Source organism: Rousettus aegyptiacus, unplaced genomic scaffold, assembly GCF_014176215.1.
Source record: "Rousettus aegyptiacus isolate mRouAeg1 unplaced genomic scaffold, mRouAeg1.p scaffold_m13_p_11, whole genome shotgun sequence".
Taxonomy (NCBI): Eukaryota; Metazoa; Chordata; class Mammalia; order Chiroptera; family Pteropodidae; genus Rousettus; species Rousettus aegyptiacus.
Genome location: NW_023416286.1, coordinates 94,454,978 through 94,482,204, shown reverse-complemented (window position 1 = coordinate 94,482,204; position 27,227 = coordinate 94,454,978). Strand labels below are relative to the sequence as shown.

Here is a 27,227-nt window from a genome sequence, read left to right as displayed (position 1 = left end):
GGATAGGTGCACGTGGTCACGGAGCCCACCGCGTGTGTCACGCCTCCTGTGTTCACCCGCCGATGGACGCCTTGGCCGTGGTGAGCGATGGGCTGGGCCTCGGGCGTCCCTCCGCGGTGAGAAGTCTGTTTCCCGCGGACCGGTGTCCAGGAGAGGAGTCGCTCCATCACGGGAGGTTGTTTTTCAATCGTTCGTGGAACGCGCACACTGTTCCCCACAGGGCCTGCGCCGGTCCACGGTCCCACCAGGCGCGCACGGGGCCCCGTCGCCCCGCATCCGCGCCAGCACTGGGGGTCGCTTGTCTTTTGACGATGGCCGTTCTGACAGGTTTGAGGTGATGGCTCGTGGCGGTTTCGATTTGCATTTCCCTGATGACCAGTTAAACACATTTTCATGTGTCTCCTGGACATTCGGATGCCGTTTGTAGAAAATGTTTATTCAGGAAATGTACCCGTTTTTTGGATTGGTTATTTGTTCGCTGTTGGGTTATAGCAGCTCCTGGTGCATTCCGGCTATTAACCTCTGACCGAATCCACAGTTTGCCTTTTCATTGTCGTGATGATTTTCTTTTCCGTGTGACCGTCATTTTTTAATGTGCATGTCTGCATTAGCTTTTAATAAAAAAAAAAAAAAGAATGGTAGATTACAGGCCTTGACAATTTCAAAAGAAAACATTATGCAATATACTATTTTCAGAAAGAAAGTTTCCGAAAATATAAATCCTATGACGGAAACAAAAGACCGCGTGTGATTAAATGCACCTAGCGGCCGCGTGTGGGCACCGTGGAGCCAGCGCCTGTCTGTTTCTTCCTCCTCGTCATCCCCGACCCTCCCACCCATCCTCGCCCACGCGGTTGTTGAAGCTGTGAGGACGCGGAGTCCCGTGACGTCACGGGTCCTGGAGAGAAGCAAGCGCTGACGGGTACTTACCCCGCGCGTCCGCGCCGAGAGGAGCAGCAGGGACAGAAACACATGGCTCCGCGCTCTGTGCAGGGGACGGCGTCTTCCTTAGCAAACGCTCCGACCCGTCCCCTCTGTACGTGCTGAAATATTCTCATGATCTGAAGAATGGCCTTAGCAGTGTGGCACTTAATTATGTTTTCTATGCAAGGTGAATTTAACTACAAAGATTTTTTAAGAAAAAAAACAAAAAAACAAAACCCTTCTGTCGGCTCAGGGCTGTGTCTGCGTGCTGACGGACGCAGGCAGCGGAATTTCGGCTTCATTCGGTGTGACGCTGAGTCGCAGTATTTGCTCCCAGCATCTGGAGAACCCAGCTAAACTATCATACCTGTGCCTGGGGAGTGAAATGAGTGACAAAGGAATTTTCCAGTAAATTCTTCATCAAGAAAACAGAATACTTTCGTGATAACTTGCCGTCCTCCCCTATGAGTATGTGCGCCCCGACACATGACTATGAAACGCTAATTGTCTCCCGAGTGACACTCACTGCATCCCACCCCAGTCTCCCCCGGGCTCACCTGTCCCTCAGCTTCCCACGTCCCCCTCCCGTTGGAGTCGAAGCTCGTGTGTGCGTGCGTGCGGGTGGGTGTGTGAATGTCTGCAGCCTGCCTGGCACTGTATGATTCACAGTCATAGAGCCCAAGAAACAGACATGGTCATTGCTTTCAAGGACTTTGTAGACTAATTAGAAGACTAATTAATATGAGAAGTGCATGCCAAAATCTGTGAGCTAGAACTTACAGAAGAGATATCGGCAATAAAATAAGCCTGGAAATAGCAAAAGCCATTACTTTCCCCCTAGGAGTAGCTCTTCTGTTTCTCCTAGGATAGCAATAGAAATGGGGGAGGGGGAAAATCAAAATTGTTTCGACGCGTCCTTACTTGTGTCTTTATCAACTCGAGGGGGTGAATGATGGCGAGAACTCTCGTCTCCCTCTTCTCCGTCACTCGCGGCTTAGCTCCTCTAAACTCCTCTGCACCTGCACAATGCCGATGCCGCGTGGGGGGGTCAGCGAGCCGCTCGGCTGGAATCCCGCACGGTTCACACTGTCACGCCATGGGCCTCATCCCGCGCCTCCCTGTTAACGGACAGAAGGCGAGGGAAGTGCGCAGGAGGCTTCTGGACAAATGCCCCGCCCGGCCCCTGCTCGCCGCACTCACTTAGACCTTAACCGGTTTCACTCTAGATAATTCTCTAGTCAGTGTCTCCTTTTCCTGCCTAAAATTGACTCCGTTCTTCCTACTGTCATTTATTTTCCCTAAGTTAGGCTTTCTTGAGTGACTTTAACAGCACTTACTTCTTATAAAAATAATAATTAGTCTATGGCCAGGCCGCCCTGATCAAGCCCGATCCCGTCTGTTCTCGGAAGCTAAGCAGGGTCGGCCCGGTTAGTACTTGGATGGGAGACCACCTAGGAAGACCAGGTGCTATAGGTGTAAAAAATTAAAAAAAAAAAAATAATAAGGGATTGTAAGCTGATAAAGTCCTTGCAATCTGTGAGGTTGACCAAGGGTTTCCTTCCCTACAAAAATTTAATAAAATAATAATAATAATAATAACAACAACAACAAGTAACTTTAAGGCCTGGAACTGAAAGCCGTCTGCTCCATGGCCTGTTATTCTTCAGGCTCTGCGATTCAGCCGGAACTCTTTTTTTTTTTAAGACTTAGATTTTTTAGGGCGGTTTTAGATTCGCATCAAAACTGAAGGGAAGCTGCAGATTCCCCAGCGCCCTCCACCCCGACCCAGGCACAGCCCCCCGCGTCGTCGGCCTCCCCCGTCACGGTGGGACACCTGCCGTAATGAGTGCACCTCTGGTGGCCGCCACCAGGACTCAGAGTCCACAGCCCTCATCGGGGTCCCTCTCGGCGTTGGCCAGGTGTGTGATGACGCGTGTTCACCGCCACGGCATCGGACAGAGTAGTGTCGCTGCCCTCAAAGCCGTCTGCCTCCCCCACCCGCAGCTCCAGGCAACCACTGACCTGTTACTGACGCTAGAGTTTTGCCTCTTCTGGAACGTCACAGCGTTGGAATCATACCCTTTGTCGCCTTTCCAGATTGGCTTCTTTCACTTAGTCTTGTGCATTTAAGGTCCCTCTATGTCGTTTCATGGCTAACAGCTCGTTTCTTTTCGGAGATGAGTAATTTTTCATGGGCTGGATGGACCACAGTTTGTCCCTTCTCCAACTGGAAGAAACCACAGTCCCAATCGTGACTAAAGCTGCCATAAATGTCCTTGTGTGTGTTTCTGTGAGGACATGAGTTTTCAAGTCCCATTGGTTAGCACCAGGGGGCACTATTCCCGTGTGGTATGGAAAGAGTATATTTAATTTTGTAAAAAACCACCAAACCATCTTCCAAAGTGGCTGCACCTCCTGCGTCCCCACAGCAGTGATGGGTCCCACAGCTCCACGTCCCCATTGGCATGCGGGGTCACAGAGTCCGGCCGTTCTCCTGGGCATGTGGCAAACTGCAGTCTTCCACTCTGTTTGTTTTGTTATCATCTCTCTAATAAAACAGCAAAGTCTCCCAGAAACACCCTACCCAGTCTTCCAGCACCATCTTTAAAACAACTTCCACATGGCGGTGTGTTTCTATGAAGGTCGTTCACAAAAACTTTCTAGAACATAACTGAATTTCATCTCCAAAAATCATTATTATTATTTTATCACTAAGGACACAGATACTTAGAGATCTTAGCAGCTGGTTCGAGAGAGTAACACCGAGGCTGAGTCTCAGCTCAGGGCTCTGTTTATGTCCCACAGCCCCGAGCTCCTCCTGCCTCTCTCTTGCCATGGCATTTTGTTGGGGACACTTATGGTTTAAATATGTATGGATAATAAAGTGATGATAGTAGCAGTAAGGTATTCATTCAGGAGGCCACGTGCTTTTACCTCACTTAATTTTCATAACCCATATCAGCTAGAAGTTATCTCCATTTTATAAGTGAGGAAAGTGGTGTAGGCGGCCTGTGAGGACTTGGCACAAATTACATGTGGAAAACACAGCGAAGAGGTACATACAGAAAAGATGATGTCACTTACCTGTTCAAATATGAATGATGCACAATCACACTTGTTTTAAAGGTAGACATTGTACTAGTGAACAACCACACATGACTCAGTTTTTATTCTTAACAGATTATCAATGAGTGAAAGACCCAGGATATTTCGCAAGTATGTTAAAACAGTTTTCTAAAAATTTTCTTTCTTTAATAATTAAGGTCACTTTTAGGGAAACTTCAACTTCAATAGATAAATGTAAATACTTTCTCCGCCACTATGATTGGCCGTTGAACAATGTGGGGATTTTAGTTGTCGGCCCTGTATTGTTACAGAAAAGCTGCAAAAATCTGACCCGTGAGAAACCATGCAGCACTTGGACAGTTGGAGAACTCAGGTTTATTACGCTGGGGGTCCCAGAGGAGCAAGTGCTCTGGAGATCCCCGCCCAGCTCAGTTGCAACATTGCTTATATAGAACTTATTTGGCATGGGTTGATTGGGTAATTTGTCCTCCAACGGTTACAAAATGTGGTAGTTGCTATGGTTGCAGGTAGTTACATAGTATTACAAAGCACAGGAGGTGCTGGGGGCACAGGCAGTTATATTTGTTGCTTAGACAGAACAAGCCAAAGGGCAGGTGAGTCTTAGTCAATTTTGAGTGCGGAGTATCCACGGGAGAAGAACAGAGAGCTGATTCGCCTTTTGAGTGAAAAGTCCTCTTCTGTACAGTCAACTGTAACTCAAAAATCATATTCGGGATTTGACCAGACGAGGAAATTAACCAGGAAGACTTCCTCGATGCATTCGTTTCTTGGCGGAGGTCCTTTTTCTTCCTTCCCGGCTGGAGTTCCACGCACAGAGATGGAGTTAAGGCAAACCAGCATCTGCTTGTCCCCCCAGCCACCGAGGCCTGATCAGATCAGAGGACCCCGTCTCAATGACATAACGGAAGTAAAGCAAACACACACAAATTTACTAGTGCGAATAGGCAAATAAGTCATAGCAAGACGTGTTGTTTCGTGACTGAGGAATGTTCCCAGAGCCACCGGCTCGCTTTAGGGATATTAGTATGTGAGCTGTAAGTCTCAAAGGAGAAATATCAGCCAAAAGTATAATTCAGGAAATTACTGTGAATTACAGAGTCTTCTAAAAAATGGCTTTAATGTTTATTTGTTAAGATGAAAATTAGTTGTTTATGAATTTTATGTATAACTTTTCTGAAAGCAGTTTCTTTTTATTATTGACAGAAAAGTTATTCAAGCGAGCATCTCATGCTGTGCTATTAATGAAAAATAATTTATGCAAAGCATGAAGGTTCTTTGTATATTATGGTAATAATGTTCGAGTTATTTGGTTTGACTAAATAGCTTTTAAATTCAAAAAACTTCTTTTTCTAAGGGAGAGAAAATTAAGGTTAGACTGAGTTAGAAGTTTTTCCAGGAGTAAATGAACACAGATGCCTTCATTTCGTAAACTAAAATTGTAAGTTTGTGTTTAAAACAGAAGTTTTATGCAATATTTACTTCAAAATATGAAATTTAGTCTGACAGCTTATAAATTATTGTGACATGCGTACTGCCACCATAATTACCACATTTTATCTAGGAAGACACACACTTAGCATTAATATTTTTAAAAGAAATAATGCACTGTCTCTTTAAGTTTAAACCTCAAATTATTCTTTTATCTTTAACTCCATATATTTGAATATATTTCAATTAAAAACTTGTGGACTTTCTGTTGTGAAAGAGGCACGTTTCTCAGTTTTCAAACACAGACCCCCGAGATTTCCAACGAAGCTTTACATTCAGCGACCCCTGTGTCGGGCTGGGCTCTGAGGCCCGCGAGATACTTTCCAGGTCGTTGACCGTGGCGCCGAGGACATCAGCGCGCTCCCGTCCTGGCCGACGCTGCGGGCCGTCCCGGCCGCTAGGTGGGCAAGCGAGGGGGTCGGAGGGACACACGTCCAGGTTTAAGTACGTCGCGGGAGGCGAGTCTGCGTCCGCCCGCCGGTCTCCGCGTCTGAGCGCGTTTCCGTTTCGCGCTTCCGTTCGTTTTTGTTGTTTTATGTCCTGCACGCGGCATCGCCCTGCTCACGTCTGCCTCCGGCCCGCCGACCTCTCTCACGCAACGCCCCAGGCTCCGCTCCCGTCGCCCAAGCGGCGAGACCCTGTTCCGTCCCCACGGCGGAGTCGCCTCCCGCGGGGCACGTGGGCGCCGCGCCGTCACGCGGGCATCCGTCTCCCGGCTCGGGCTGCGGCGGCACCGCGCGTGCCCTGAACGCTGCTGGCGCGAGCACGGGCTGCGCGTGCCTTTTCGAGTCGGTGGGTGTTTTCCCCTTTGGTTGATTTACCCAGAAGGGGAATGACGCGATCACGCGGGAGTGCCGTTTCCTTTGTCGCCACGTGGTTTTCCCCGGCGTCTGCACCGGGGACGTCGCGTTGCGCGGCGGGGCCCCAGCGTTCCCGCTTCTCCGCGCGCTCGCCAGCAATCGCCGCCCCTTGTCTTTTCGGTAAGAGCCGTTCTAAACGGCTTGAAATGATGCCCGTGGTTTAGATTTGGCTCTCCCTGCTGACCAGGGATGCTGGCCGTCTTTTTATGCAGCTGCCGGCCATCTAGATGTCTTTGACAAAAAATGTTTATTCAGAACTTCTATTTTCTAAGTGGATTTTTTTTTTTAATACTGAGTGGTGTGAGTTTTTATACGTTTTGGGTGTGAACGCCCCATCAGGTTTGTGATTTGCAAGGCGTTTCCCCACCCAGCAGGCCGCCCTTCCATCTCGTTGATGGTTTTCTGTGCTGCGCACACGCTTTTTAGTAGGATTTAGTGCCACTTGCTGATCTTTGCTTTGTTGCGTTTGCTTTTGGTGTCAAATCAAAAAAAGAAAAAATCAGCGTCGAGACTGATGTCAAGGAGTTTGCCGCCTGCTTCCTTCTAGGATTTTTATGATTTCGGGTCTCACATTTTAAATCCTTAATCTATTTTGAGTTAATTTGTGCGCATGATGACAGCCCAGTTTCGTTCTTTTCCATGTGGCCGTCCAGTTTTTCCAGCAGCGTTCATCGCAGAGACCGTCCTTTGCCCATCGCCTATTCTCGGCTCCTTTGTTGCAGATGAATTGGCCACGTGCGCGCGGGTTTATTTCTGGGCGCTCTGTTCGGTTCCACAGATTTCAGCGTCCGTTTGTATGCCGATGCCGCGCTGTTTTGATTAGCATCGCTCGGCGGTATAATTTGACACCGGGAAGCATGAAGTCTCCGGCGTCGTTCCTTCTTCTCCAGATTGCTTTGACTATGCAGGGTCTTTTGTGGTTGTACAGAAATTTAGGATTGTTTGTTCTATTTCTATAAAAAAAAATGCCGTTGGAATTTTGATCAGGGTTGCATTGAATCGTAGATTGCTTTGAATAGTATGGACAACATTTTAACAATATTAAAATCCTCTGAGTCAATCAACCAGGGACACTATTTCTATGGGACATTGATCAGTTGGGTGTTCATATATTTTTTAATTAATTTTAGCAGTTTTATTTACATGCAGTTGATTTACAGTAACTTTACATTTGGTGGGCTTGAACATATGTTAATTTTCACACTATTTTTTTTCTTATTTTCGGGCAGCTCTTAAGGTGTTTTGATGTCCCTTACCTCCCCGACCTTGTCCCCTCTGTCACACTGCGTTAGGATCGGCAGGAGAGGGGACCGCAGGTGCTTTACCGATAAGACATTCATGTAGCGGACAGAATTCAGTAGCACAAGCGGCATCATCGTCACATGTAATGCGAGAGCACCGTGCAGGCCTCGCGCCCTCCGCTGATGTGGCCGATGCTGGCTGACCGTTCGCTGCGGAGACGACGACATCCCACCGGTACGGGGGGGGGCAGCTTGTTCTTTGACGTGCGTCCCCAGCGGAAGCTCAGTGCCACGTCACCAAGCACGTGCGCGCGTGCGGCGGGGCCCGGCCGCGCCCGCCACGGCAGCCGAGTCCCCGGGGACGGCCGTGCTCAGAGGGCTCGGCGCTGTTCCGCCACGTGTCGCTGCTTGTCCTTCAAACGGAGCACTCGGAGACGTTTAAATATTAAGCAGTCCCGGCGCCCTGGAGAAGATTTCATTTAAGCATTTCTAACGCAGTCTCTAGAAACAGCAGGGGGCGCGGAAACTCACGTCCGCGCGGTGGCGCGATGCTCCCCGCGCCTCCGTGTGCGCGAGTCCGACGGGCAGATCCCAGACCCCGGCAGGGCGCGCGCAGCGCGCGTGCTGCTTCCCGCCGCCTCGGCCTTTGCACTGATGCAGAATTAAAAACCCCGCGGACGCGAGTCGCGCTTGCCCGTAATGCTGGGCGCTTCCCCCTGGCCCGGCCCCCGTCCCAGCGACGCCCCTGTGCGCCACGCCCGGGGCAGGGCTCTGCGGCCTGGGCAGTGCTCGTGACCATTTTCAGAGCCCGAATCACTGTGTGCCAGTTTGTATGAATTTACTTGTAGATATTTATCCTTTCTGATGCTGCCGTAAGTGCAATTGCCTTGCAGGCTTCGTTTTCCGACGGCACATGGCTGGTGATTTTGTATGTCGGTCTTACCCCCCACAACTTTGCTGTGTTAGATCTAGTAGGTGTGTAGGGTTTGTGTGTGTGTGTGTGTGTGTGTGTGTGTGTGTGTGTGTGTGATCTTTGGGGTTTTGTACAGAATCACTTCATCTGAAAGTAGAGGGAGTTTACTTTTTCTTTATAATTTGGATGCCTTTTATTTTTTCTTGCTTAATCACTCTGATTAGGACTTTCAATACAACGTCGAATAACAATGGTAAAAGTGGGCATTTTTTGACTTGTTCCTTATTTTAGGGGGAAAGATTTCAATTTTTCAACATTAAGTACCAAGTTAGCTCTAATTATCTTAATAAAAACCCTTTATTATGCTGAGCAGATTCCTTCAATCCCTGCTTGTTTCTTTGTTTTTTGAGTGCTTTCCTAATGAACAGGTGATGTATTTTGCCAAGTGCTATTTCTGTCCATTCAGATAATCTTGTAGTCTTTTTTTTCCCCTTTCTTGGTTAATGTGGTGTGTGACATTTATTGATTTCTGTCTTAAATGACCCGTGCATTCATGAGATAACCTTGATTTGGTCCTGGTGTAGAACCCTATTAATGTGCTGTTGGATTCAGTCAGTATTTTATGGAGGATTTTTACATTTATATTCATCGGGGATATATTATTTGCAATTTGCTTGTGGAATATTTTGTTGGCTTAGGGTCTCACAGAATGTATTAAGAAGTATTGCCTCTACTATTTTTTGAAAGATTTTGAGCAGATCTTTTAAAATGTTTGGTAGAATTCACCAGTGATATCATCTTGTCCTGGTCTTTTCTTTGTTGAGATTTATTTTTATTATTACTGATTCAATCTCTTTGATAGGACTGTTTTTATATTTCTTCTTGAGTCGGTTTTGCTAACTTGTATTTCTAGAAATTCGTCTATTTCTTCTAGATTACTTAATGTGTTCACCTATAATTACTCATAGTAAGTTTTTAAAGTTCTTAAAATCCTTTCACTGTCTATAAGGTTGATGTGTCTTTTTTTTTTTTTAGCTGCTCTAGCTAAAGTCTTGTTAATTGTGTTAATTTTTTCAAAGCACTAGCTCCTGGTTCTGTTGTTTCTCTATGTTGTTTAACTATTTTCTGTTACATTTATCTCTATTCTCATTACTTTTTCTGCTGGATTCAGGTTTGCTAATTTCTTCTGTTTCTAGTTCCATGCTGTTGCTATGTCCCCTAAGTTTTGGTAGGCTGTATTTTCTTTTACTTCATTTGTCTCAAAGTATTTTTTAATTTCCCTAGTAATTTCTTTGTCCATGGTTGTGTAGGAGTGGGTGGCTTAATTTCCACATATTTGTTTATTTTCCAGTTTTCCCTCTGTTAATTGTTAGCTTCATTGCATTATGGTCATAGGGGATACTTTCTATGTGTTCGGTGTTGTTAAATGTGTCGATAATTGCTTTAAGGTCTGACACGTGGAAAGCTCAGCGCGCCATGTGCACGTGAGAAGAATGTGCAGTCTTCTGCCTTCTGCTTTTCCCGGTCCGGGTGCTATTTCGGTCTAGTCAGATTACAGTGTTGTTCATGTTCTGCATCTTGACTGATCTTCTGTCTGAGTTCTCTATCTATTATTTAAGGTTAGTATTGAAGTCTCAGCTATTTTTGTAGAAGTGTCTATTTCTCTTTCAGTTCTGTCAGGATTTGCTTCATATATTTATATATTTCAGAACTCTATTTTTGGTGTGTATAGGCTTAACATTGAATACTTTATGATGAATTGACCCTTTCACCAATAAATAATGCCCTTTTCTTATTAAAAAAAAAGTTTGACTTCAAGTTTCTTTTGTCTGATATTAGTTTAGTAATGGCGACTCAGCTCCTCTTCGGTTACTATTTGTCTGGCACATCTTTTTTCCACACTTTTACTTGCATTCTGCGTGTGTGCACTTGGGTCTAAAGTGAGTCTCTTATAAATAGCATACCACCAGCAGCTGCTCCAAGCGCCCCCGTGCGGTGTCCCGGCCTGCGACCCCCTGGTCTGGCTTTGCAGCCTGGGAGAGCGCTGGGCGAGGGTGGAGCCCTTGGGTTCTCAAATCGAGTCCTCAGCATCGGGGTCCCCGGCACGGCAGACCCCTCAGGAGTCTGTGTTCAGAACAGCGATGCTAACGTTTCATTTGGAGAATACTGATGCCTAATGTTTTTCCCCGCCTCTAAATGTTGAGAGCATCTATAGACCTTGCTCATGTAATCATTTCTAAATTAGTACTGTTACATTTATTTTACAAAGGAGGACGTTCTAGTTCAGGGTCAATTAGTTTTAATTATTATAACACATAGTTTCTCACCCTGGTAATTAATACTTTTCAATAGCACCTCGTCAGTATTCTACTACTACTTTTTATTCCAGTCCATTCTCTGAGGACATTCCTCTTTCTGTTTGCCCGTAAAGAATGAAAGCGCTGAAACTTGAAATATTACATGCAAAGCAATGTCTCATAAAAATGTCAACCGATCCTAAAATTCTGCTTTTGGTTGCGTAAGTCATACTGAAGGATGCCACCTCCGTTCTACCTGGTGAAATAATGCTGTCATTGATCATCGTTTGTATTTGTTATTAAGTGATAGGCTGTAACCAATCAGGCCTTGGTATTTCAATAAGAATTTTGTGCTTTTAAACGTATTCAGCAACGAACAATAAAACCAATGTGCCACAGCTGCTTCATCATCCATCCGGAATTAAAAAAATACATATCTGTCCAGTATCCAAATATAATTAAAAAGCAATTATGTGTTTTAAAGGATTTCTTGAGAACCCCCAGTTAAAAAGCCAGCAGACCCCACCATCGCTCCCTCAGTCCCCGGCCCTCTTTCTTTCACAGAGAACTCCTCCTCACATCCACTCTTCACCGTTTGTTACAGCCCCCCAGATTCTAAACCCGCAAGAGCTGCTGAAATGCAGACCTCACGCGCCTTCCTGTCCCCGCGTTTCACAAGCGCACACGGAGCATCCTGTGTGTCAAGCACCATCCGCATAGTCACCCGCTCAGCCAGTAACACTCCTCTGACGGAGCCACAGTCACCGTTCCCGTTGTTGAAGGACCCAGTGCAGGCGGTCCTTCGCTGACCGGACGTCTGCACACTCTCAGGAACTGGGACCCTCTCTGCCCTGCCCTTTGCTTCCCCGCCACTGGCCTCCTGCCCTGTCCGCTGAGTCGCACTGCTTAGTGCGCGCCTGGGACCAGGCTTCATCTCGATGGTTAGGACATGCCCCCACCCCACAATGCTGCCACCCACAGTAATCCTGCTACTCGCCCACCACTTACCTCTACGCCTCCTTCGATTGTTCTGGTCATGAAGCTCAGAGAGAAGGAAAAAAATGAGGAAAAAAAAGGAATGCACAGAGGTGTTGAGAGGTATAAGAAAAGAAAAATACTTGTAGAATATTGGCTTAAATTTTTCAGATTTGAGGCAAATTGTAAACCCACAGATCCATGAAGCATAACTAACACTTACCTAAATAACGGAAATGTACCAAGTCACTCTAAAATCACATTCCTGAAAACCAAGCAGAAAAACGAATCTTATAAACATCCAGAGATAAAAGTTGCATATGTACAGAGGAACAGACATAACGTGACAGCAGACTTATTCTCAGGAGACAAACTGCGCAGTCCAGAAGAAAATCGAGTCAATCTTTAAAGAAGGGAAAACGGAAAGAATATCTGTAGCTTAGAATTTTATACCCAGTGAAAATATCTCTCAAAAAAAAAAAGTTAAGAGGATTCATCGCCGGCATGTGTATAGTATAAAAAATATCTAAGAAAACCATATAGGGAGAAGGAAAAAATACCAACTATCATATAAACTTACAAGAAGGGACGAGGAGCTCTTGAAATGGTAAATATGCGACTAAATATATTTCTAATTTTAATCTTTTTAAGAGCCTATTGACTACAAAATAATTGACTGTTTAAAGCAAAAAAAAAAAAATTGATGTATTTTAGGGTTTACAACACATGAACAAAAAGTATATGACAATTCTAGCACAGCGGGCGTGCGGAAGGAACTGGAAATGTACGGTTGAACTATTCTCGCACGGTATGTGAGATGCGCTTTGAAGGAAAGCTGCAGTAAGAAAAAAAAGATTCTTGAAACCCTAGAGCAACCACTAAAATATAATAACAGTACGAGAGTAAGGTTTAGCTAATAAGTGAATAATGGGAACAAAAAATGGAAATTTAAAAAATCATTAATCCATAAGGAGGTGTTGAAAGGAAAAAGTCAATAAACAAAATCAGAATAGATCGTCTGGATATTTGTAAGAAAGTAGTTGAGATTCCGCTCCGGAGGAGGGAGTCATTTCGAAGTTCTGACCAGAGACGAATGGCCACAGGCATTTTTAACAACAGGTTTTCTTATTTTCTGCCCCCTCGGAACCCACCGATTTTGCAGGGAGACCATCAGCGACTCTTTTGACATACCTGGAATTTAGGCACGAAATGCTTCAAAACTCGTAGCAGTTTTCATTTGCTTGAATATGTGTTATGGTTAAAACTCAGACTCTGCTTAAAGGTTAAAGTGACCTGACAAATATGAAGACTTAACAGAGAAAGAAAAAAAAAAAAAAAGAAAGAAAGGTTTTCCCATCGGTCGAATGAAGAAGGATCACCCACTCGCTTATTGTCAATGTTCAGGCGTAGCGGGAATCCATTAATTTCATAACTGAAACTACCCTGTAATAAACAGAATCGTTACAGAGGTTAATTACCCATGGCGCAGAGTGGGCTTTTGTCCATTGCCCTCTCATAGAAAAAGGCAAATAATAACAATTCAATTATAAGAAAGGTTTTTTTTTTTTAAACTTTATTTTGAAATAACTTCAGGCTTATAAAAGTATTGCCTAAATAGTACAAAATATTCCATGTGCCCTTCACCAAGGTTCCCCAAATGTTATTATTTAATCACATGCTTAATTATTCTTTTCGCTCTCCATATGTTTCCTGAAATGTTTGAGAATAAAAACAAGCTTCCATAATCACCACATGATTGTTTAAATCGAGATACTCACATTGATTCAATTCCATTACCTAATTTATAGACCTAACTCAAATTTCACCAATTATCTCAGATTTTTTTTTTTTTTGGTCCAGAATCCCACATATCCTTTAAACATTCCATTCATTTCTCCTCGTTCTTTTGTTTCTCTTATTATGAAGGTCTTTCTGTGTCTTTCTTCTCCTGATATTTTTTAGGCGAACGGGCCAGTTATGTTGTAGATTGTCCCTCAATTTGGGCTTGTTTCCTCATAATTAGATTTAGACAATTTTATTTTGGAGAATATTCAGAATTGTACTGTGTTCGTCTCAGTTTATTACTGCAGGAGGCACATATTTTTAACATGTTATTATTTGGGATATTAAAGTTCTTGGTTAAGCGATGTCTGGCAGGCATTCCAACTGAACAGCCATTTTTTTTATTTTCATAAATAGTATTTTATGGAGACATTCGTCGAGTCTGCGTCGTATCCCATTTCCCATGATATTTTCACCTACTAATTTGAGCACCCACTGATAATTTTGCCTGGAACAGTTATTCGTGCGTAGCCTCAACCTGACTTTTTCCACTGCCTGTGCGTCGCACGCGCCTTGGCAATTCCCACGAGCGTAATCAAACGCGGGCTCTCGAGGTGAGCGCGTGTGTGACACCCTCCGTTCAATCACTACGTGAGATGAAAGACGGCGGGAGAAAGCGTGACAATAGAGCGTTCGGCCGTGGCAGTGTCATAAAACCGGAGGAAAGCACCTTTCTGGCACGTCCTCGATCTTCTCATCGGAAGTGCCACCGGCAGCGACACAGCTGTGCGGAAACATCGTGGTCGCTCCGCCAGCGTGTGACCAAGGCTGGGTCTAGATCGCCGGGTTTCACCTCGGCCCGCGGCGCAGTCACAGCGTTAGCGGCGAGACGGGCCCGGACGTGGTGAGCCCTGCGCTACCGTGAATCAGGGACGTTTTTGCTCAGGATTCTCCGTGTCGTCGAGCATCGGGCATGCACCGCGCAGGGCGCTTTCTGGTCAGGACGGGGTGGAGTCTGTGTCTGAGCGTGGCCGGCAGCGTCCCGGCAGCGGCCACCCTCCTGGTGCTCACGCCCCCCTGGAAAACCCGAGGAAACGCGCTGACCCCGCGCGCGCACCTGCGCCCAGCGTGCCCCGCCGGCCCAGGCACAAGCCACTGAAGACGCATGTGCCACTGTAACCACGTCGCGACGAGGGCCTTGCTTGCCCTGGCCTCGCGTCATGAGCTCCCCTTTGGCTTTGAAAATGTCTGAAAGAAAAGGTAATTGCTCATTTTGAAAGCTGCAGAAATTTTCCCTCAGTAACTACTTTCCGTGTCGCTTACTGATCTCAGTGGACGAGAGATGAGAATCGGGACAAGACTGAATGGGCATCTGCGTTTCCGCTTCCTCCTCTGCTCACTCTGAGAGCGATCGCAGGCCGCCCGAGCGCCGACAGACCCCGCCCTGCAGGTGAAATCCTGACAAAGAGCTGCCGGATTATCCCGACTGGGTTTATCGATCGCCTCTTTTTTGCCGATTAGCTTGGATTCTGATAGAATTAAGATCCTAGTTTAGCCGGGATTCTGTTCAGTTATCTCTGTCACATCATGGGGCCATTTTCACAGTGAAGTCTGTAATCATTTTAAGTCTGGGTTTTTTGTTTTCAAAATTCCTTAAGAAGGAAAATGGACTGTGAACATAGCGTCTCCTTAGCCCGCTCTTCGTGGGTCCTTAATCGTGGTGCATATTTGCCCAAACATGCCCCCGAATGCCTTATTTTTCTTTGCATTTTTAAGCTGCGCTCACCAGGTGTCCTAGCAAAGGTGGCAAGCTAAGCTTTGTCGAACAAGATAAATTGGGTCAGAACACAGCAGTACATCCATTTTGGACTAATTGGTCCTACGTGCAAGATCTAAATTATAAAAATAACACTAATATAATAAAAGTATAACACCTGAATAAACCTGACCTCTTTTCTTACTTCGGGACTGGTTCGGCATTCTAATGCATGCAAAAGAAATGCATTGGATGCCAAACCTTTTCCAAAGGAATGAGCTTTGTTGCTGAAATCTCTCGAACTTAGGAAATACCAGTGTGTTGCAGACAGCAGAACTTCCTGGAAACTCAGCCCGCACGCCCACGCATTTCCCCACAGCATCTTATGGGGTGCCGGGCCTCTTGCATCCTTTTTCCCCAAAGGCCTCCAGCGCTTCTCTCCCTGGGGAAAACATGGGGGTGGGGGCAGAGCAGGAGGAGGGTGAGGCCAGGGTCAATGCCGCCAAAAGTAATGTTTTTCCCTCCGACTCACACGCTCACTCCGTGATATATGACTTTTATATATTACTGAGCCGAAAAGCCTCTTAAATGCATTGAATGAGCCAAATGATCTCGTAATACCTTCAGAGTCAGATAAACATATTTCAAAAGAGAATAAAACAAAGTACTTTAGGTTAATCAATATAACATGCACTCTAAATTGTTTCAATTCTTTTTCTGCGCAACGGACTTGGGGGAATAGGGACATCGATGGGGTCTTACCGTACAGGTGTTTTGGATAAATTTACCTTTATACCGTGTAAAACTCCAGACATGTAAGCCAGATGATTAGGAAGAAAAGAAAAAAAAAGAGCTTTACTTTTTCTTTTCTTTTTAACCAGACAATTTATCACGATTATTTTAGTATTTTTTCCTGCTCCATGCATACTAAATATTTATTAGACTTGCGGAATATTAGAAAGCAGAAAGTAAAAAATGCATGTACTTTTTTAAAATGTATTTTTTCTTACTAGGTGGAGGTACGTTCTCAATGAATAAGAAATTCAAAAACATTTTTCGATGGCACAAAATACGTAATCCTAATAACAGTAAAGAAAACATGAAACATCTAACATTTCCACTTAAAATTAAAATTCATCATCCATAACTTTGGGGATTGCTATTAGTGGTTTATTACATTCCACTTTCTTTTTAAAGCGATAGACGTGAAGTCCCCCCAAAATGAATACCATTCTTCCACGTTCCCTGGACTCGCTCTCTGCGGAGTCCTTAGCGCAGGTGGGCAGGTGGCGGCGCGCGTTGGGGAGATGGCAGCGCGCTGAGTGACGGCAGTGGGCGGGGCCTCGGCCTGAGCCGGTCACGTGGTCGGGTCGGCACCTGCCGCTTGCTCCAGCCCGCGAGACCCCAGTGACCCGGGCCCCGGGCGCAGCTTCGCCGGCTCGCGAGGGCCGTGTCCCGCTGGAAACGGCGCCGTTGGCGGCACGCGTCGCGGACAGCAGTGGCCCCAGCGACGAGGCTCCCTCCCCCCGGAGTGGGACAGGCGTGTCCTGCCGGCTGTGGGCACAGGTGTACCTGAGTGACAAACGTCCTCGAGAGGGCTAAGTAGACTATCGCTTCGGAAGGATTCTCCTGCCCTGTGTTCCATCCTTCGCTGTACAACAGGAGAGCGAGCTGTGGCTGGAGAGCTAGACAGCAGGAGAGCAGGACAGCTAGACAGCTGGACAGCCGGACGGCCGGACGGCCGGACGGCGGGACAGCAGGACAGCCGGACAGCTGGACAGCAGGACAGCCGGACAGCCGGACAGCAGGACAGCAGGACAGCCGGACAGCCACCCGCGCCGGGGGCCGCTCCTCCCGCCCCCCGCGCCAGCCCTGCAGCTTCCTTATTCCAACGACGCCCGCCAGGTTCGGGGAGTCCACGCAACCTTTGACCCGAATTCTGACAAAATTAGGGCTGAAGTAATGAAACGACAGTGCTCGGCCACTGCCCGCGCCTGTAAACCTGGAGCTGCATTATTTCTGTCTTTTAAAAACACATGTTCTTAAATTCTACAGCCGCAGCTGGACTCCGTGCTTTGCTTTTTTCCTCTTTTCTGCTCCCTAAGAGCCTTGAAGACCCGAATCCCGTCTCCTTCACCATCTCTGCGTTAGGGGCGGTCCGGCCCTCGGCTGGCCCCGGGCCACCCCACTGCCTGACTGTGGCCGCTGAGCTCGCGGCCTCTCCTCGCCCACCTCGCCTGCTCCCGTGTGGTCCCGACCAAAGCCTCCGATGCCGTCGCTCTCGCACGCTGCAGTTTCTAGTTAAAAGGGAAAAAATCAGCGACACGGGGACAGGAAGAGTCAGCTGTACAAGACCTCCTGGACCACTATTCCCTCGCTGTCCCTTAACGAAGAGTTAAACCAATTAACTGCACGGCTGCCCTTGACCTTCCTCCAGGAGTTTACTAAACCAGCTAAATCCAATTTAGGAAGAACGGCGTTGAGCATGAGCATCCATAATTTTTGAAAGAGCCACGACCTGACGCGTTGCCAGCCTCCAAAACCACGGATCTGAACCAGCATTCTTCCAGCTTGCCCAGAGCGGGTCGAGGGACAAGACCGGCACGCAGCAGGCGTGAGAGCCACGCGCAGAAGCTCACCGCCTGCTCACCGCCACGTCCCGAACCGTGGATTTGGACGTTCAGGAAAACCGTTTGTGCGAAGCCTGAAACGCAGGACGTAGGCAGAGCCTAACAAAATATATTGTGAAACTCTCAAGGGCGGTGGCATCTTCTTAAAAGAAGCGTGAGCGGGCGACACTTTGAAAGATGCAACGATGCTTAGCTAAAGTCATCTTGATAAACCCGGCGATCAGGCCTCAGTCATATTTCTAAGCAGAAGTGACGGATGCTAAAAAGTGTGTCCTTCCGTGTGCATTCGCAGTGCAGACGGCATTTTCCTAGTGGTCGTGAGCACTGTAGCCAGTAAACAACTCTAAATAACATAACATTCTACTGGATATTTTATTTTACAAAAGGACATAATTAATTCAGCAGCACCTTGTTTTTTTAAAAAAATGTTAGAACTGCCTCTGCAGATGCCGCCGGCCACTTGGCAAGGGGCAAGAAATAATTTGTTTACAACTCAACCCTGGAGATTAAGAGAAAAGGCAGGAAGGTGTAGGGAAATCATCATGGCGTTTATATCATGGCATGTACGTCCCGGGCTGTTGTACTTACAACGATCATTTTGATTTTCTTTTTCGTTTTACTAAATTAACATTATTCTCATTGTCTCAACAGCCGAAGTGAAGTGTAAACTTGTAATAGGCAATTAAATCTATAGATAGTGAGTTTACCGCGTGGCTCCGCCCCGCGGAACATCACCTCTGACTCACGTCGCGAGTTTAAGCGAATAGTTTAAATGTTACTTCCTTTATCACGTAGTTAAATGTTTTGTACACATGCCTGATGTTGGCTCTTTCGCCGTTTGAGTCTTTCTCATTAAAACGAACGGCGTGTCGCGTACACATTCGAAGGGACTCGGTTCTGCAAGTTCGCCGCGCGGTCGCCGCAGCAAAGGCCGCGTCAGCTTTCCGCATGCGTCACCGCCGGCTGTGTGACGAGATGCTCCAGGCGCAGCGGGGTCAAACCACGGAGACTCCGGAGGGCGAGCCCCGGGGGCTGAGCCCGCGGCAGGCGCAGCGCCTCCCGCTCCTGGGTCAGCAGGTCCCGCCGCCCTCGGGGTGAGGCGGTGGCACAGGGCGGGGTGCCAGGCAGCAGGACCAGCGACAGGTCCCCCGCCCGGCTCTCTTCTCGGGAATCGCTGTCGCCCTGTCGTTTCTATGATCTAATTTCTCAGCATCCGTCCTGAGCCTTCTTTTGGCGTCAATGCCATGGCTCACTTCACCCTCTTTCCCGTTCGTCGATTAAAGAAGAAACGCCTTTTATGATTGCCAAACAAAACTTGATATTAAACACTCTCAAATTTCCTGCAGTTAAAAAAAAAAAACCACAAAGAAACCCCTCAGCATTGGGTATAATAGAACATTAATTATTTGAGTCTGTTTCTTCTTCACGGTTTATCGTTTAACACGATTTTCAGCAATAGTGGCAACAGAATCATGTGTGTCGTGTTACGAGGAGCCACCAAGATAGCAGTGTGGCGAGCGGAGATGGGCGTGGGCTCCGCCCGCCCAGCCCCGTCCCAGTCCTGACTCCGCCCGGTGTGGCGGGTCACCGAGTAATCTCAGCACCCGCCTGGCTTCTGAGGAAACGCATCATGGCATTAAAAGATGGGGAGGAAATAAAGCGAGTGTTCGTGAGCAGCGTCGCTCCACGGGAAAGTGGCATTTTCGACTCTGCCGCAGGAAGAAGAGAAGGAGCAGGTGCTAGTGTGCACAGTGACCGTATGTCACACGCCTCAGGGCTGTCTGACGACAGCCCGCGCGCTAGGCCCCTGTGCAGGGCTTTCCTTCTCACTCGCCGACCCCACAGAGGCGTGCAGCGCCCCCGGAACCACTCTGCACCCACACTGTAGACCGGAGGCAGCCCGAGTTAGTGCCCCTACTGTGTGCTGCTCATGCCTCCAGAGGAAGCTACGCTGGCTACTCGAGGAGGAAGCGTAGCGCGTTTGGGTGTTAACTGCTGTTTTAGTCATCTGCTGATCCCCACCCTGGGTGTCTCGTACACAGCCAGATGTGGAATGTTTCGACCCTGGCAGAGATACCTGAGCAGGAATGCAATCCCCATTAAGAGGAAAATTTGGAAAAAATGAAGCTCTCTATATAAGTAAATATTGTAGTTACCATTAGTATATTCTTACTCTGTTAAAATAATTATAGATACAATAACATAATTATATGTAAGTAAATAATTATGAAGAATATGTAAAATAATATGATTTTATGTCCACACAAAAACCTGCACACAGAGGCTTATAACACCTTGCCTCACAATTGCCAACAAATGGAAATGAACCCAAATGTCCTTCGGACAGTAAGTGGATAAACTGTGGTCCATCCAGACAATGTAATACTATTCAGCGCTGAACAGGCGTGAGCCGTCAAGCCATGAAGAGGCATGGCGGACCCTACGTGGATGCTCCTGCAGGCAGCTGCTCTCGGAGGTCGAGAAGTGCCTCTCACTTCTGTAAACTGTCAGGTGATGAGAAGGACTGATAACCCTGTCACCTTGACTCACAGGCAGATGACCAAAAATATCTTTTAATCGGAGACAAAAGGAGTGAGCCTCCAGCAAAAGCGTGACCACTTCCAACACGGTCTGCCACTCAGAGAGGAATCGATTTCATAAAATCTGATGGCGGACGTCGTCACTTTGAAATGCGGGGCTTATGACAAGCACATTTCTCTAAAATGTTACTTATATTTTAGAAGCACTTTCATGTGTCGGTTCGGAAAGTAAAAGAAAAAAAAATGGATTCGTAGGTCTACAATTGTTCCCAAAGTGTATGCAATAAAGCAGCTGTAATTAAGGAACATAATTTACATATTTGAATTTAAGTATAATGAAATTTCATAGGAAAATGTCAACTAAGATGCAGAAAATAAATTAGGAAACAAAAGTCTCTGAAAAGCTCCCGAGCGTGGCCCTGTCGGTTATTTCTGTGCATTTCCCGTAGCTTTGCGCTCGCAGGTAGCAGGCATTCATCACGTACACGTTTTAACGAACCTAAAAATCTCCTCTACAGTTACGGAATGCAGAATTTTTTTTAATGAACTTTCCACAATCCTTTTCAGTGGATCATCTTTCAGACTCATCATCACTTTCTCGTGCTTCTTCTCTGATTCCTAATTCCTTTGTTTACTTCTAATTTTCTAAAAGTCGACGAGCTTGCACACACTTCCAAGACTTACCCCAAGCACCCCGATTTCCTCCTTGAAGGATGACTCCTAGGGACAGAGGGCTTCCTTAGTTCTTAGCAATGACATATGTATTCGATTACAAAAAAAAAAAAATGCACAACAGGGCAAGTGTAGAACAGAAGGCTTTGTGATTTCCTTAAAAGTCTAAGTATTTTTGCAAATTTCTGCTTATCGGCAGTTACGTCAGAACTCATCACTGTTGGGGACGAGTGACGTTAGAGCAGCTCCCCCGTTGCTGGCTCTGGTCTACCCTTCAGTGACCTCATCCCAGACGAAGCGGCCCCCAGGCTAGTTACCCATTGCCGCTTCACAGAGAGGGCTGAGCCCCGCCGTACTGACCCGCCCCTGAGCTGGACACAGCGGCACCGCTGGGCAGACGCGCTCGGGGACGCGTTTCTGACTCGGGTGGCCGCTGTCTCCTGCTCCGTCCAGCTCAGAACTCACGCCAGGTTTCGGCAGACAGAAGGGAGCGGCTCCCTGCGTATCTGCTCTGTGGCGCGGGATGCGCTTTCGAATCTCCTCGAAGGTTTCCTGGAGGACGTCTCCCGTCCCCACGTCTTTAAACGAGTGGGATCCTGTCCCTTTAGTGCTTTTGGATGCGACTGTCCCTCAGAAGGTGGCCTCAGAAATCACGGCAGGCGGAAGGCACCCTCGCTCCCCCCAACCGAAGCCTCGAGCATGCGGGAGGCTGAAATGGAAGGAGGCGCCCCCAGGGAGCGGCAGGGGACACCCCGATCGACCCTCGCCATCCGCCACTGTGTCCTCGGCCTGACAGCTTCTGGCATGTCCTGTCCAGCAATGTTCTTCTCGACCTCTGCGGGCCGAGGCCCTTTCCGGGTCCTCCCTGTCGTCGGCCGCGAGTGACTGCGCGGCCCCTCGGGCTACTCGGGCATCTGTCCCCTGTCCGTCCCCATCCATTTCATCCAGCCCGAGTGTCCGCGGCTGTCATTTAAATCATGTCATTTTCTTCTTCTCCCCGGAAACCAGTATGTTTCTTACGTTTCGGCTTTCGAGAGTCTCGCCTCCAGTCCCGCCTGCCCCGCAGCCCCAGCCGCCCGGCCCCGCTCGGATGGGCTTCTCCGCCCTTCTCTGGACTTCCACACGTGCCCCCCCCCCAGAGCTCGCCAGCCACCTCCCCTCCCTTTAAAACGCAGCTCCCGTATTAAACCTTTTCCACGTCAGCCAGAGCCGTTCGCCTCGGTGGCTCGGGTGGCCTCCCGGCGCCCGTAAGCGATCGCGACCCTGACGCAGGGTAGGCGAATGACGTCCACGTGCACCTTTTCCTCCTGGCCAGTCATGTCTCTGGAAACTGAGTCAATAGCGTGAGGACGGGGGTGACGGCCTCCTTTGTCATTCCACGGGGCGCTAACTCCCAGGTCTGCGCACCGGGAGCCACTCGGTTCGCGGTGACCGAGTGACGCGATGCACCGCGCTTCAAGCTACGAATCACCCACCCTCAGGATGGAGTGTCATTTCGATGGCCTCGCTGCGACCTGGGGAAAGGCTACCGCGGGGGGCAGCCGCTCCTCTCCCCTCATCCCTCATCCCGCTCGTCCCAACATGCCCCAGCGTCCTGGTGCAGATCGGTACTTGTCACTCAAACACGGGTCGCGCCGGAACGGCACCCGCTTCGACGGACGGCGTGACAAACGTGCGGGACGCCAGCCCCGTCCCTCCGAGTGCACCTCGCCCTCGCGGGATCCCGCCAGCCGACATCGGGCGCGTGGGAGCTTCACGTGAGCGTCGCCTGCGGGGAGCGGGCTCCTCGTCCCCCGGTGGGCGCCTCCCGCGTCACTGGGCTGTGCGCAGGCTACAGCTGCTTCCCTTTGTCTCCTGCGTTTTAGAGACTGAAAATGCTAGACCTGGCCAACTTTTAAAGCAAGTAAAATACATGACGAGTGAATAAAAGTCTTCATGGTCATCAAATGCCACTCGCGTGGCTTTCTGGGTGACCCGACGGTCGACGCCTGCTGCTTAGCAGTGAGCACCGACTCAGTGCCCAAGACCGTCAACTCGGCAGCTTGCCTTCTGTCAGCAGGTCCCCGGTCACACTGCATCATCCATTACGGCATCAGAATAAGGATTCGATACCCCTCCCCATCCTCCAAGGGCTTGCAGTTGGTTGATTTATTTACTTATTTTATTCTGATTTAACAGTAAACTTTTTTTTTTTTTTTGGTACAAAACGAGTGAGTAGAAATTCCACGATTATTTCAAATATTTATTCCACTAGGAAAGTTTAACTGCTTGGAGGTAAACCCAGTAAACTCCCACTGAGATCTAATGCTTGTAACTTGCAGGTCAATGCGGTCACCCCCAAACGAAGGCCATTACTATCTGCAGAGATAATCAATATGTCAGTAAAGTTTAATTCTGAGGGCGAAATTGTCAAGGAAGCCCATTCTTTTCTCATCCTTCTTCCGACCAGCTTTTCCCCACGGATGTCCTTAGTCCATTTACCAGCGGCCCCCTTCTTACTGTTTATCGTGGTCCCCTACCTGTCCTCATATTCGCTAGTCCTTCATAGTGGTGGAAATTTGTTATAAGTGTATGTGACTCTATGAAACTTTCTGGTCATCAGAGTCTAGAAATTGATTTTCATTCGATTTCACGGTATCCATAAAACAAGTTAGGTTAAACTATGCATTTGGCAACATTCTGTGGCCTTTGACCTACAAAAATGATGAGTCTACAAGGTTCCACCTAATACAAACTACATCCTCTCAGAAGTATGACATAAATATTTATTTTGGTTAATACATAAAGAAGATGAGCTATAATTAAGTAATCGGCTGCAGGTAAAAACGTTGCTCATTCAAGCTGACATTAGCGCACAACACTGCCAATTATGGAAATATTCGTTATGAATTAGCACGTGTCATAGGACGCTGCGTCTCTTATCGAGATACTGCTCTACTTAAATAAGGGACAATGAGAAACAAAATCAGAGTAAATAGTGAAATATGCCAATAAAATATAGTTAAATAATTAAAATCCAAAGATTCAATATAAAATCTCTGTGGACCCCAATCCCGTCCACTCAAAAGAAGAAAAATCAGAAACGAAAGGAGGGGGGGCATTACAATCGATAGGACAAAGGATCGACATGCAGAGATCATAAGAAATAAGAAGGGAATAAATAGGAAACTACTAAAAATTATCATGCACCAACAACTTGTCGACCTAGAAGAAAGGGATAAATTTCTTCAAACATGCACTCTTCCACCAAGACTGAATCACGATGAAATAGACAACCTGAGCAGACCAATTACTAGTGAAAAGTTTAAATCAATAATCAAAAACCTCCCAATAAACAAACAAAAGGCCAGAACTACCTGGTGTCACAGGTGAATTCTAATCCATCTCAAACGCTTCCAAAAATAAAAGAGAGAATGTTTCTAAAACTGTTTTAAGAGGCTGGAATTTTCCCCGATCTCAAAACCAGACAAGGGTACCACAAGAAAAAAGCATTTCAGGCCAGTATCCTTGAAGAACATAGATACAAAAATTCTCAAAACAACATGAGCACAACGAATTCAACAATATGGTTGGTGACGGAAGGAAATTTAACTCTGGGTGGCGAACATACAATTCAATATACATATGACACGTTATTGAATTGTACCCTTGAAACCTATATGATTTTATTAACCAGTGTCACTCCAGTAAATTTAATATAAAATTTAATTAATTCTGAAAAGATCATACGCCATGATCAAATGGCATTTATTCTAAGATGCAAGGACGGTTCGAAATTCACAAATCAACAGGATATACCACGTTAACAAAATGAAAGGTAAAATTCATATGATCATCTCATTAGCTGTAGATGAAACTTCGACAAAATGCAACTTCCATTTGTAATAAAACCGCCAACAAAGCGAGTATAAAGGAATGTACATAGACACCGCACAGGCCATAAAGGAAAAGCCCACGGCTGAATTATACTCAGCCAGGAAAAGGTGGAATTTTCCTCCCAATCGGAGCAGGATAAGGATGCTCACTATCACTGCTTTTATCCAACACAGTGCTGGAGGGTCTGGCAAGAGTGATTAGACAAGCAAAATTAAGAAAAGGCATCCCAATTGGAAAGGAAGAGGTAAAACCGTCACTACTGGCAGATGACGTAATATATAGATAACCCAAAAATCTCCACCAAAAAAGCACAATGGAATAAATAAATTCTGTAAGTCGTGGGATTAAAAGTCACCATATACAAGTATTTTTGTATTTTTATACACTAATAACCAACTCTCAGAAAGAGAAATTAAGAAAAGTTTTCCATTTATAATTACATAAACAATGATAAAATACCTAGGAATTAATTTAACCAAGAGGTTAAAGAACCGTACACTGAAAAGTAAAAGACATTAATGAAAGAAATTAAGGAAGAAGCAAATAAGCAGAAATATTATCTGTGCTCATCGGTTGGAAGAATTAGTGTTGTTAAAATGTCCATACTACCATAGCTATAGATTCATTACAATCGCTATCAATTTCCAATGGCATTTTTTTTACGGAAATGGGACAAGCAATCCTAAAATCTACATGGAATCACAAACGACCCCAAGTAGCCAAAGCATCTCGGGGAAGAACAAAGCTGGAGGTGTCACACGGCCCGACTTCAAACTACGTTGGCAGATAGCGTTCCCCAAGATGTACAGGCCACGTTCTGTTTGTCTAGTCGTCAGCCGATGGACATGGGCGTTTCCACGTTTTGTGTACTGTAAATGACGCTGCCGCAATTCCCTGTGTACTCGTTTTTATGTGCACACACGTTTTCGGTTCTGTTGCGTATAGAACCTAGAAGCAGAATTGTTGGGTTGTTTGATACTACTCTTCTTAGCTCCTTGAGGAAGCAAAAAAAAAAAAAACTTTTCCTAAGCATCTGTGCCATTTTCCTCCCAACATGACAAGGCATCTAATTTCTGTATAAACCTCATCACCCTTGTTATTATCTGTCCCCTTGATTGCAGCCCTAGTGATGGGCATGAAGAGCTATCTCGTGGTTTTAAATTATTGTCCCTAATGACTAATGATGTCAGGCATATTTCTCTGTCCTTACTGACCATTTGTATATTTTCTTAGGAAAAATGTCTACTCGCATCCTTTGCTCAATCTGTCATTGTGCAGTTCTTTTGTTGCTGGGTTGTGAGAGCTCTTAATGTGTCGTGGACACTAGGCCCTTCTTAGAGATATCAGCCGTGATTTTTCCCTCCCATCCTGAGGGCCGTCTTTTCATGTCATCGATGGTATTGCGTGTAGTGCAACATTTTTAACTTTCGTGAAATCTAACCCATTAGTCCCTTTTTATTGCTTGTGCTTTTGGTGTCATAGCTAATAAATCATCGCCCGATTCAACATCACACAGATTTACCTCTGCGTTTTCTTCCGAGAGTTCTATAGTTTTAGTCATTACATTTCGGTGTGTGATCTACTGAGATAATTCTTTCTTTTTGTGTGAGGTTAGGACTCCAAATTCATTTTTTTTTTTTGCATGTGGATGTTTTCCCCAGTACTGTTTGTTTAAATGAAAGCAGTTTTGAATGCTTAATGTGTGTCAATAATTGTGTTAAGTTCATTGAGTAGGATGTCATTTGTTTCTCAAATCGGCTCTATTTTAACTCTTGATGAAATTAAACTCAAGTGATTTGTCCAATATGATTTCTTCTTTTTTATCGAGGTATAATTGACATGTAACATTATATTAGTTTCAGGTGTAAAGTATAATGATGCAGTGTTTATATCTACTGCAAAGTGATGACTATAATAGAGCTAGTTAACATCCGTCAGCTCACATGGATAACTATTTTATTCTCCTGATAAAGACTTTTAAGGTTGATTCTGCAGCAACTTTCAAATATGCAGCATAGTAGCACCCACTGCAGTCACCGCGCTGTAAATTACACCCCATGACGTAATGACTTAATAACTGGAAGTTTACGCCCTTTGCAGCCCCCTACGTCCGGACCCCTCCCATCTGTTCTACCTAGGAGCTGGGTTGGTTAGTATTAAACCCCACGCATGAGCAAGGCCACACA

The 27,227-nt window shown here is 46.4% G+C and overlaps 1 protein-coding gene and 1 pseudogene across 2 annotated transcripts in view; both read left to right on the top strand.

The window, feature by feature from the left end:
- The window catches only part of CSMD1 (CUB and Sushi multiple domains 1), a 1,035,440-nt gene that overhangs the window by 579,266 nt on the left and 428,947 nt on the right, over window positions 1–27,227 (top strand). The gene's annotated exons all lie outside the window — the stretch shown is intronic.
- Window positions 2,283–2,400, top strand: LOC118609618 (annotated as a pseudogene).